The sequence below is a fragment of the Lepus europaeus genome, chromosome 10, assembly GCF_033115175.1.
Source record: "Lepus europaeus isolate LE1 chromosome 10, mLepTim1.pri, whole genome shotgun sequence".
Lineage (NCBI taxonomy): Eukaryota > Metazoa > Chordata > Mammalia > Lagomorpha > Leporidae > Lepus > Lepus europaeus.
This window is the reverse complement of record NC_084836.1, coordinates 121,756,958-121,767,971: the sequence shown is the minus strand read 5'-3', so window position 1 is coordinate 121,767,971 and position 11,014 is coordinate 121,756,958.

Below are 11,014 nucleotides of genomic sequence, written 5' to 3'. Positions count from 1 at the left end.
CTGAAGCCAGGAGCCAGGTGCTTCTCCTGGTCTCCCGTGGGGTGCAGGACCCAAGGACTTGGGCCATCCTCCACTGCACTCCCGGGCCATAGCAGAGAGCTGGCCTGGAAGAGGGTCAACTGGGACAGAATCCAGCACCCCAACCGGGACTAGAACCTGGGGTGCCGGCGCCGCAAGGCGGAGGATTAGCCTATTGAGCTGCGGCGCCGGCTCCCTACTAGCGTTTTTCAAACAATGTACGTTGTTTCCCAATAGTGGCTTATAAATCAGCTTAGTAGGTTGTTAGCAGCATTGAGAGAAAAGAATAGAAAATATTGGAATGCATTATATTATTTCCTTTTTAAATATTTATTTATTTGTTTGTTTATTTGGAAGTCAGAGTCACACACAGAGAGGAGAGGCAGAGAGAGAGAGAGAGAGAGAGAGAGAGAGAGAGAGAGAGGTCTTCCATCTATTGGTTCACTCCCCAGTTGGCCACAATGGCCGGAGCTGCACTGATCCGAAGCCAGAAACCAGGAGCTTCTTCCAGGTCTCCCACACGGTGCAGGGGCCCAAGGACTTGCGCCATCTTTTGCTGCTTTCCCAGGCCACAGCAGAGAACCGGATCGGAAGTGGAGCAGTCGGGACTCGAACCGGTGCCCACGTGGGATGCCGGCACTGCAGGCAGCGGCTTTACCTACAAGGCCACAGCGCCGGCCCCCGTGATATTATTTCATAGGACTTTGTGTCAGTTGTCTTCATCAACATGCGTATACTTACCTATGCTGTGAGTCGAGTGAAATGCATTCATCATGGTGGCTGTGGGAGAAAAGGTGGGAAGGAAAGAAGACGACACTCTGCTGCGCTCTGCTCCTGACTGCCCGCTGCCCCCGGGCGCTGTCCGAGCGAGCCCCTGGCCACCTCTCCCACACGAGCTAGACAACTCGTAATTCTGCGTGGTTTTTCAGTGCGATAGGAAGAACCACAGCTACGTGAAGTTAAGGACTGGTTTAGAGTCCCACAGAATCCGCCGCTTCTCTGACCTGGATTCGAGCCTGGAGCTCGTCCTTCACGTCCCGGGACAGCTGCAGTGGGCTCAGAGGCGGCCCTCCCACCCGCAGCGCCTCTCGTCATCACGGAACTGGAGCAGCCGCTTGGCTCTCTCCAAGGCCCTGGCCCTGGTGGGCACTTGAAATGCAGGTGATCACGTGATCCGTGTGGTTGGCTGTCCTGAGCCCGTGGGAACCCCGCCGTGGTCCAGATCCCATGGGCACTGCCATGAGACACGAGGATGTGGCCAACTCAGTCCCAGGGTTCTGTGTGTGAGGGTCTGCTTCCTGGACCACTGTCAGTCCCAAGCCTCCAAGCCAGGAAGGCGGAAGTGACACCAGTGACTTACCAGGGATCATTTAGTTTAAGGAAATGGTTCCACAGATAATGGAGACGTGCAAAAACCAAGACACAAGGCGTCGGAAGAGTGGGACCTGCAGGAAGCAGCTGCCAGATCTTTTTCTTTTCTTTATTCCCTTAAGATTTATTCATTTATTTATTTGAAAGGAGGAGGGAGAGGGAGGGAGGGAGGGAGAGAGATGGTCAATATGCTGGCTCACTCCCCAAAAGCCCACAACAGCCAGGGCTGGGCCAGGCCAAAGCTGGGAGCCAGGAGCTCCATCAGGGTCTCCCCTGTGAGGCAGAGGCCCCCACACTTGTGTCATCGTCTGCTGCCTCCCAGGTGCACCCAGCAGGGAGCTGGATTTGAAGTGGGGCAGCCAGGACTTGAGCCAGTGCCTCGATACGGGTTCCAGTGTCGCAAGCAGCTGCTTAGCGCTCTGTGCCACAAGGCCGGCCCCACAGCTACCAGTTTCTGGGGTGGGGGCGCACGGGACCCTTATGGTCAGAGGAGAGGCTTCCTGGAGGTGTGAGCCCTGGCTGGGCAGGGCGGGCCCCCGCGGGGATGCCTTGAGGCTGCCTCTGGGGTTGCCAACAGACTCTGGGGACTGGAACTACTGCTGCCGGGTGAGAGGAGGACACTGAGCGGAGCAGGAAGCAGCAAGGCCTGTCCCCCACTCCCACCTTCAGGTCGCGACCAGGGAACCTGACAGGAAAGCCCTTGGCTGGGGAGGAGCGGCTACGCCAGGCCCCGGCGTCTCGAGTGGGGAGGAACGGCTACGCCAGGCCCCGGTGTCTCGAGTGGGGAGGAGCGGCTACGCCAGGCCCCGGTGTCTCGAGTGGGGAGGAGCGGCTACGCCAGGCCCCGGCGTCTCGAGTGGGGAGGGGCGGCTACGCCAGGCCCCGGCGTCTCGAGTGGGGAGGGGCGGCTACGCCAGGCCCCGGCGTCTCGAGTGGGGAGGGGCGGCTACGCCAGGCCCCGGCGTCTCGAGTGGGGAGGGGCGGCTACGCCAGGCCCCGGCGTCTCGAGTGGGGAGGGGCGGCTACGCCAGGCCCCGGCGTCTCGAGTGGGGAGGGGCGGCTACGCCAGGCCCCGGCGTCTCGAGTGGGGAGGGGCGGCTACGCCAGGCCCCGGCGTCTCGAGTGGGGAGGGGCGGCTACGCCAGGCCCCGGCGTCTCGAGTGGGGAGGGGCGGCTACGCCAGGCCCCGGCGTCTCGAGTGGAGCACAGAAGGGTTAGTTTGCAACTGAGCAGTAACAGCCTTGGAACTCCCACTCCTGGGGCCGGCGCTGTGGTGCAGTGGGCCAGGCCTCTGCCTGCGGTGCCAGCATCCCATACGGGAGCCGGTTCAAGTCCAGGCTGCTCCTCATCCGATCGAGCTCCCTGCTAATGACCTGGGGAAAGAGCAGAGCATGGCGCAAGTGCTTGGGCCCCTGCACCCACGTGGGAGACCCAGAGGAAGCTCCTGGCTCCTGGCTTTGGATCAACCCAGCTCTGGCCATTGCAGCTGTTTGGGGAGTGAACCAGCAGATGGAAGACCTCCCTCTCTGGCTGTAACTCTACCTCTAAAATAAATAAATAAAAATCTAAAAAAAATTAACTCCCACTTCCTCCTTCATTTTGTTAAGTGTAGTAGACATGCTGATTGTTGTCCAATATCTGAAGTGTGTGTAGTTTTGATTCTGTTGTTTCTGCTGGCTCTCCCGCAGGGTGTGTGGTTTGCGACCTTTGACCTTATCTGTGACTATCCTGGAAGGTGTGGCTTTCTCATCACCTCCTGCCATATTGGGCATCACTCCAGAACTCAACTCACTTGAAACATGAACCGCCTTGTTGTTATCACGCGTCTGCCTTACGCGTCTGTGAGTGTTGGCTGGGCTCAGCCAGGTGGTTCTTTGGGAGTTTAGCGCCAGCCACAGAGCTCAAAGGCGTAGTTACGTTGCCCTCACTGTGACTCCAACCGCAGGTCCCGGGTCTGATGAGCCACTGGAAGGCTGTACGTGCGGAAGGCACTCGACTCACAGTTCTGCTCTGTTACGGGGAGACTGGAGCAGAGTCAGGGGTGGGTGGGTGTTTAGCTTACAGGTTGCGAGGTCCACGTCCAGTGCCAGTGACCCTCAGCTTCTGCCACTGCTCCTGACTCAGCCTCCTCCAGTGCAGATCCGGGGCAGCAGTGATGGCGCACGTGACTGGGCTCTTCGGTTGGCACTGTGGTGCAGTGGTTAAAGTCCCCGCCTGCAGTGCCAGCATCCCATATGGGCGCCAGTTCGAGTCCTGGCTGCTCTGTTTCCGATCCATCTCCCTGTTAATGTGTCTGGGAAAAGCAGCAGAAGATTGTGAAGTCCTTGGGCCTCTGCACCCACGTGGGAGACCCAGAGGAAGCTCCTGGCTCCTGGGTTCGGATCAGCGCAGCTCCAGCCATTGTGGCCATCTGGGGAGTGAACCAGCGGATGGAAGACCTCTCTCTCTCTCTCTCTGTCTCTCTCTCTCTGTCTCGGCCTCTCTGTAACTCTTTCAAATAAATAAAATAAACTATTTATTTTAAATAAATAGATAAATATTTGTTTATTTTAAATAAATAAATATTATTTATTTGGAGCTGGGCCACTCTAAAGTCAGGAGCCAGGAGCTTCTTCCAGATGTCCCACATGGGTGCAGGGCCCAAGCACTTGGGCCATTGTCCACTGCCTTCCCAGGCCACAGCAGAGAGCTGGATTGGAAGAGGAGCAGCTGGGACACAAACCAGTGCCCATGTGGATGCTGGCACTGCAAGCAGAGGCTCAGCCTACGGGCCACAGTGCCCCATGAATGAAAACTTAAAAATTAAAGCAACAACAACATCCGGAGGCCCACACGCCTCCCAGCGCTCTCTCCCTGGGCTCAACAAGTTCATCCTGCAGGCTGCGGCCTTTGCAAGCCTCACACTTGCGGGTCTGACCTTTGGAAGGCAAGGGCTCAGCCAGCCACAGCCCCTGGCTCCATGGTCACGGGTCTGGGACTTACCAGCTTCGTCCGTGTGCCTTCTCCAGGTGCAGGCTCCAGGGAGCAAAATTTCCTTCTTAGGAGCTCAGGGTTCAAAAGCCAAGGTCAGGCCGGCACCGCAGCTCAATAGGCTAATCCTCCGCCTAGTGGCGCCGGCACCCCAGGTTCTAGTCCCAGTTGGGGCACCGGATTCTGTCCCGGTTGCCCCCTTCCAGTCCAGCTCTCTGCTGTGGCCTGGGAAGGCAGTGGAGGATGGCCCAAGTGCTTGGGCCATGTACCCGCATGGGAGACTGGGAGAAGCACCTGGCTCCTGGCTTCAGATCAGCGCGGTGCACTGGCTGCGGCGGCCATTGGAGGGTGAACCAACGGAAAAGGAAGACCCTTCTCTCTGCTGTCTCTCTCACTGTCCACTCTGCCTGTCCAAAAAAAAAAAAAAAATTAAAAAAAAAAAAGCCAATGTCAGAGAGAGGGTGGAGGTGGGGGTGGGCGGGGTGCAGTGCTGGAAGTCAGAGGGCGGGGGTGGGGGTGGGCTGGGTGCAGTGCTGGAAGTCAGAGGACAGAGGCGGGGTGGGCAGGGTGCAGTGCTGGAAGCCAGAGGACGGAGGCGCGGTGGGCAGGGTGCAGTGCTGGAAGTCAGAGGGCGGAGGTGGGGGTGGGCTGGGTGCAGTGCTGGAAGTCAGAGGGTGGAGGCGGGGTGGGCGGGGTGCAGTGCTGGAAGCCCCATGGCAGCTACTGGGCCTCGGGAGACACACAAGGTCTAGTTCACTGCCCTGCGTCCTTCCGGGCAGCCAAGAAGCCTCAGAGGGCCAGAGGGCGGGGCAGAGACTCGTCTGCTCTGCTGTGGATGTGGCAAAGGTCTAGGAGAGAACGGGGGGAGGAACAGCATCGCAGCCCTCTGCGGCACACACAGTCAGCCATGCCTGGGCGGCAGGTGGCGGCCCCTGGAAAGTGTTGTCAGCTTCTGCCGGGTGTGGCAGGGGCTGGGCACCTGCCAGCGTAGCTGCCAGTCCTCAGACCACCCAGCTAATGTGAACTTGAACTCACATCTTTGCCTGTGCGGGTGATGCCTTGGCGACATGGCCTTTCTGCCTCCCACATTCCTCTGGGGCTGGGGTTGGGGCAGGATGTCCGATTCTCTGTACCCTAAGGGATCCTGCTGGAACTTTCTCTTTGGTTCAGAGAAACCCAAAAGGCTGGGAGGTGCTCACCCGAGGGACGAATACCAGCCTCGGCACTCACCTGCTACCCGTGTCTCATCCTGGCTCACCGGCTTCAGCGCGATGCTGCGAGAGCTTGGGGTATCTGCATCGCCCAACTTGCCCGCGACAAACATCTCCCTGGTGGAGATTTTAGGTCAAAGCCATCCACCACAAACGGAACCAAGAACCCTGGAGAAGTGAATGGCTTTAGTCCCGGATCTGGAACAGTTTCTAGGGTCAGAAGGTGAGGAAACCCCTCCCCCCAAAGAAAACAGCGGTAGTAGGTGCCACAGGGGCACAGAACCAGCCGAAGGCTCCCAGGGAGGGAGGCTGGCGCCATCTGAGCAGCCACTCGGCTGCTGCGGCACTGCGGGGCGATCGAAGTTACCGGACGTCGTCAGTGGTGCACAGTCGCGAGGACACAGACTCCAGACATTTGTATGCTGCTCCTCGCTCACGCGGCTGAGGCACAACCCCCCCAGCCCCGGGAGTGACAGCTGTGGGTGGTGGCTTTCTCCAAAGAGCACAGTGGGACCCAGATGGCCACCTGCTGATGACCGGATAAAGAAAATGCGATACATACACACACACATGCATGCAGGCACACACACCCACGCACACACATACACACATGTATACACACATGCACACACATATACATGCACGTGCACACATACACACATGTATATACACAGATTCACACGCGCACACACACACGCGCGCACACACACGCACGCACGATGGAATACCACTCAGCCACAACAAAGAATGAAATTCTCTCTTTTGCAACAAAATGGATGCAACTGGAGACCACTATGTTTAGTGAAATGAGCCAAACTCAAAAATATTGCATGTTTTCTCTGATTTGTGGTGGTTAACATAGAGAGTACAAGAAAGCCCCCACTTAATATATGCATGAAGTGGACATCTTGGGATTGGATCATTGGTTATAGCGCTCGTCAGCAACACACCTTGTGGAGCAGAGACCTTTCTACTTTTTAGTTGTTAATTCTTTATTCAATGGAGCAGTGAGCCTGTGGTCATAAAGTAAATAAAAATGTGATTGCAAAAATTAAAAAAGAAAAATGAAAAAAAGGAAGTAGGAGGAGGGAGGTATTATTATATTCTTAGAATTGTATCTATGAACTACTTAAAATCCATTCTTTTATAGCAATAAAAAATCATTAAAGCAATTTTTTAAAACAGTCCGGTGTAGGGGCCAGCATTGTGGCACAGCAGGCAAAGCTACCGCCTGTGACTCAGTCATCCCGTTTGGCCACCTGTTTGTGTCACAGCTGCTCCTCTTCTGACCCAGCTCTCTGCTAATGGCCTGGGAAGGCAGTGGAGGACGGCCCAGGTGCTTGGGCCCCAGCACCCACACAGGAGACCAGGGAGAAGCTCCTGGCTCCCAGCTTCAACTGGCCCAGTCGTGGCTATTGTGACCCTTTGGGGGGTGAACCAGGGGATAGAAGAACTCCCCCACCCCAACTCTGCGCCTCTCTCCTCTGTCTCTTTCTAACTGTGCCTTGCAAATAAAGAAAATAAATCTAAGAAACAAGAATCCAGTGTTGAGGGCGGGACAGTAACTTTGGGGTGGGGAAACCTGCCGCTTACAGCACTGGCATCCCATATGGGCACCGGGTTCTAGTTCCTCTTCCAGTCCAGCTCTCTGCTGTGGCCCGGGAGGGCAGTGGAGGATGGCCCAAGTGCTTGGGCCCTGCACTCGCATGGGAGACCAGGAGGAAACACCTGGCTCCTGGCTTCGGATCAGCACAGCGCCAGCCGTAGCAGCCATTTGGGGGGTGAACCAACGGAAGGAAGACCTTTCTCTCTATCTCTCTCTATCTAACTCTGCCTGTCCAAAAAAAAAAAAAATTTATTCGGGGATGGGCATTGCGGTGTAGTGGGTTAAGCTGCCGCCTGCAATGCCAGCATTCTATGCAGGCACCACTTTGTATCCCGGCTGCTGCACTTCCGATCGAGCTCCTTGCTAATGTGCCTGGGAAAGCAGTGGACGATGGCCCAAGTGCTGGGCCCCTGCACCCACACGGGAGACCCAGAAGAAGCTCCTGGCCCCAACCTTGGCCGTTGTGGCCATCTAGGGAGTGAACCAGTGGATGGAAGATCTCTCTCTCTCTCTCTCTCTCTTTCTCTAACTCTACCTTTCAAATAAATAAATATAGATTTTTTTCAATAGAAGTTTCAGTTTCTTGTGTTTGCGTTCTCTGCAGGACAAGCTGTGACTGTTGCACTGAGCCCTCAGACCCTTGGGTGGCCCAGAGCTCGCCATGCCGCGTTGTGCCGAGGGAGCGGACAACTGCAGAAGGGGTGTGGAGGTCTTCGTCCCACTTCCTGTTTTGGGAATGCCACCACCCTCGGCGTCCAGAGGACCCCAGTAACTTCGAGGCCCCCATCACCTACTCTTCATCCATTCTCTTTCATTCACTCACTCATCCAAGTTTTTCATCAAATCTCATTAAGTTTAAAATATAATATGCACTTATTTGAAAGAGCAACAGAGAGAGAGAAGGGAGAGATACAGGGAGAGAAAAAGAGAATCTTTAATCTGCTGGTTCGCTCTCCACATGTCCACTCAGCCTGGGGCTAGGCCAGGAGCCAGGAGCCAGGAACTCCATCTGGGTCTCCAGCGTGGGCAGCAAAACCAAGCCCTTTGTGTTTTTGTTTTGTTTTGTTTTGTTTTGTTTTTGATAGGCAGAGTTAGACAGTGTGAGACACAGAGAGAAAGGTCTTCCTTTTTGCGTTGGTTCATCCCCCAAGTGGCTGCTACGGCCAGCGCGCTGCGCCGATCCGAAGCCAGGAGCCAGGTGCTTCTCCTGGTCTCCCATGCGGGTGCAGGGGCCCAAGGACCTGAGCCATCCTCCACTGCTTTCCCAGGCCACAGCAGAGAGCTGGACTGGAAAAGGAGCAGCAGGGACAGAATCCAGCGCCCCAACTGGGACTAGAACCCAGGGTGCCAGTGCCGCAGGCGGAGGATTAGCCTAGTGAGCCACTGCGCCGGCTCAAACCAAGCCCTTTGTATCTGCTGTCTGTGCAGGTGCGTTAGCTGAGAGCTGGACCGGAAGTGGCGCAGCCTGGCCTGGAACCGGCACTCTGATGGGGGACGTCAGCGTTGTTAGAGGAGGCTTTGCTTGCCGTGCCACAAGACCAGCCCTGCTAAGATGTTAACTGGATTTCTGGGTGTAAACCTGTACAGTGCGTTCTTTATTGTCCTCATTTCCTCAGACTCCACCGTCTGCGGCGGATGCGTTTAGCCCCGGCCACCAAGGCCCTCCCTCTCTGGGCAGGGGTCTGGAAGAGAAGGGCCAATCTGTGCTAAGCCACACCGAGAAGATGCACTTTCCCTGGAGTCAGGGAGGAGACGTAAAAGGGCAGAAGGTATCAGAGAACCACCTTGCAAGACCTCGAAGACAGATCTCGCCAGACAGGGAGGGGAAGCAGGTCCCCAAGAGGAGGAGGAGCACAGGCAAAGGCCCTGGGGCCACCGGCCGGCCTGGGCAGGAGCGCAGGGTCCCGCAGCCTCTGCCGCTCCCTTAGCTCCTGGTGTGTCAGACCCCTGCAGCTGCTCTGACCAATGCCCGCAACCAAGAGGCTTAACCCACACGTGCGTATTGTCTTACCTGTCTGCAGTTGGGAAGTCTGAAATTGGGTCTTACGAGGGGAACGTCTGGTTGGTGGCAGGGCTGTGTTCTGCCTGGAGGCCCAGGGAACTTCTGTGCCTCGCCCTTGCCGGCCTGCTGGGGCGAGCCAAGCTCCCGGGCGCATGGCTGCTTCCTCCATCGAAGCAGCAGGGCGTCTTGGGACCCTCCCCTTCCGGCCTCAGAGCCGTCTCTACCTCTCAGAGCCTCACCCTCCCACCTCCGTCTTCCAGTGGCCACCTGGGTTCTAGGCTTGGCTCCGGCTCCTGGCTCCGGCTCCGGCTCAAGCCGTGGGATTCCTATCACAGATGGGAGACCTGGACTGACTCCCCTGCTCTGGCCCACTCTGGCTGTTGCAGGCACCTGGAGAGTGAACCGGCCGAAGGGCAGCACTCTTGGTCTTCCTCTGTGTGTCTCTGCCGCTCAGGAAATAAATAAAATTTTCAGAAAGAAAAAAAGAAAAGAAACAAAAGATCCTTGACTTCATCGCGGCTGCAAAGTCCCCTTTGCCATGTAAGGCATCGTATGTGCAGGTTTTGGGGACTAGCGCGTGACTCTCTGGGGAGCTCTGGTCACCTTTTAAAAATATTTTTATCTATCTATCTATCTATCTATCTATCTATTTATTTGAAAGGCAGAGTGATAGAAAGGGAGAGTCAGAGAAGGAGAGATCTTCCATCCATTGGTTCATTCCCCAAACAGCCACTGCAGTGGGGGCAGGGGCAGACCAAAGCCAGGAGCCAGGACTCCATCCAGGGTCTCCCCGGGGGGTGGCACGGGTCCAAGGACTGGGGCCATCTTCTGCTGCCTTCCCAGTGCATTCGCGGGGAGCTGTGTTGGAAGCCAGGCAGCTGAACTCACGCTGGAGCTCTGATACAGCATGGCGGTGGTGCCGGTGGTGGCTAACCCCCTGTGCCCAGCTCCCAGCAACCTCGGCGACAATACAGCTGTGCTCCTTTCTACTTGGTAGGCGGAGACGCTGGGCCTGATGGGAGCTGAGCTGAGATGACCCGCTCAACACCAGTGGACGAACGTGGCTGCCAGAGACAGGACCTCAGAGGCCCCGCAGAGGGAGAGAGGACCCCTGAGGCCCCACAGACGGGGGAGAGGACTCCCGAGGACCCCTGAGGCCCCGCAGACGGGGAGAGGACCCCCAAGGACCCCCGAGGCCCCGCAGACGGGGAGAGGACCCCCGAGGCCCCGCAGACAGAGGACCTCCGAGGCCCCGCAGACGGGGAGAGGACCCCCGAGGCCCCGCAGACGGGGAGAGGACCCCCCCCCCCGAGAATCCCCGAGGCCCTGCAGACAGAGAGAGGACCCCCGAGGCCCCGCAGATGGAGAGAGGACCCCCAAGGACCCCCGAGGCCCCGCAGACGGAGAGAGGACCCCCGAGGCCCCGCAGACGGGGAGAGGACCCCCGAGGACCCGCAGACAGAGAGAGGACCCCCGAGGCCCCGCAGACAGGGAGAGGACCCCCGAGGACCCCCCGAGGCCCCGCAGACGGAGAGAGGACCCCCGAGGACCCCCGAGGCCCCGCAGACGGAGAGAGGACCCCCGAGGACCCCCGAGGCCCCGCAGACGGAGAGAGGACCCCCGAGGACCCCCGAGGCCCCGCAGACGTCGAGGCTTGGGGCAGCCCGGTGTGCCTGGGCGCTGCTCAAACTCACTTATTTCATCTCAGGAAGCCAAAGGGGCTGTTTTTCCTCCTCTGACCAATGAGGACGCTGCAGCTCTGAGTCGTGGGGAGGGCCAGGCCCAGGAACGAGGGGTCTTCTATGTCAGGATTTTTATCCTTGGAGCAGCTCTGTC